The sequence below is a fragment of the Penaeus monodon genome, chromosome 29 (assembly GCF_015228065.2).
Source record: "Penaeus monodon isolate SGIC_2016 chromosome 29, NSTDA_Pmon_1, whole genome shotgun sequence".
Lineage (NCBI taxonomy): Eukaryota > Metazoa > Arthropoda > Malacostraca > Decapoda > Penaeidae > Penaeus > Penaeus monodon.
In genome coordinates, this window is record NC_051414.1 from 14,607,027 (window position 1) to 14,608,940 (window position 1,914).

A 1,914-nucleotide genomic window follows, 5' to 3' on the forward strand; every position below is an offset into this window, starting at 1 on the left:
TAAAAAGATTATTAGATAATATACTGTTTATAAATATTAGTATGCTGTAGAAAACATTTTTAAGTTTTTTTATTTGAAACTTTCTTCTTGATAATTACTGATAGGGCATGCTAAACAAAATTTTGCTTTATGAAAAGGGGAAAAACTTAACCTGGGGGCTATGTTTAAAAAAATGCCCCATGTCCATTTTAATTTTATTTTTTTGATTGTCCATCTCTCTCCCTGTTTACCCTTTTACCTGGAAATTTTTGGGAAAAATTCCTTTTTTTTTTTATTGAGTAAACTAATGTCAATAACAGTAAAAGACAGATTACGGGGTCCCCTTTGGGCCCAAAAATAGATTTTTTTGTGGAGTCATTTATGTGAACCAGATTTAAATTTAAATCTGCAAGGGGCAGTACTAAACCAGGGTCAGTGGGGGAAAGAACCCAAAAGCCCTTTGCTTGTGCAAATTTTACATTTTTAAAGATCGCATTTCTATTAACTGAAATTTGAATAAAAGTTTTATTTTGTCTTGTTCAGTTTGCCAAAAAGGATAAATTTTTTACACCTTTTAAAAAGGTTATTCTTACGGTGGGTTGGCCAAAGTATGGAGGCTAGAATAGAGCCCCCGAAACTTTGGGATCCGTGCCGCCCCCGCACCTCCCCATTTATCGTAAATTTTGATGGGAGGGAGAGGCCCCCGTACAAACCAAACAGGTTTTTTTAACAAATAGGACTGTGGAAGTTTTTAAAAGGGGCTGAAGGGGAAACATAAAGAACATTTGGGAAAAAGGTTTGTTTTATACTTTGTATTTTTATACATTGTTATTTGTTCAAAAGTAAGAATTTTTTTATCATTATACCCCCTAAAATTCAATATTTTTTAGGGGGGCCACTTTGGAAAACTGAATTCTTATAAAAGCCTTTCTTACCCAACGTTCTGGTATTGAACTCGGACACCTCTGGTCTTACCTTTTCAAATTTTTGCATATACTTTCACAGGGGGGCCCAGGGTTACTTTAACACTTTTAAATATCTGTAAATGCATAATATTTTGAAAAAATTTGTTAGACTTTACAATTTCTTAACAGTCATTACCATCTTAGTCAAGGTGGGCTGGCCCGGGAAAAGGGTGATAATTTCCCGATATGAGTCTGGTACCAAATCAGATTGTGCTAATGGACCCCAGCAAAGTAATTAAATTTGCAATTTCCTTTTGAAGACAAATTGTAAGTTGATTTATGAATATTTTCAGGATGGATTTTTTGCAACTGTTTTACCTATGCTGTATACCTTATTTATGGCTAAAGATGCACGGGATTTAAAACCCACACCCATTTCGCAGACAAAAAAAAGGTGGCCCCACCTTGCATTAAGAACCAGGGTGATTTTTAAACCATTTTTTTAAGTATCTAAATCTTTCAAATGCAGTAGCTAATTTGTCAAACAAATTTGTTCATTACCCTTTTTTCCCCCTTTTCTGCTCTACACAAATTTATACACATTTTTAAAAAATTTATTTTAAAATGAATCGGTCCGGGAAAGACAAAAAAAAGGGCAGATATTTGAGACACATGGGTGTGTCTTAAGTATCAAAAATAAACTTTTAGATCACTTTGCATTACTGACGCTTTCAACTGAACAAAACCCCCTGTCATATTTGGAAGATATAGAATCATTTTCTTTTATTTTAATATCAGGAAAGAAATAGATGCATGGGGTGATTAAGATTTTGAGCATAAAAGTTACAAAAAATGATAAAGGAATAAACAACAGACAATAGTGACAACTGAAAATATGCAGATAATGATGGCAACAGGTAATGAGACCCCAGATATGTGATCAGATAGTGATGACCCCCGATAAAAGGTGACCACAGATATATAAAAAATAAAGTATGACAATAAAGATGACAACAAAAAAGAATCAACC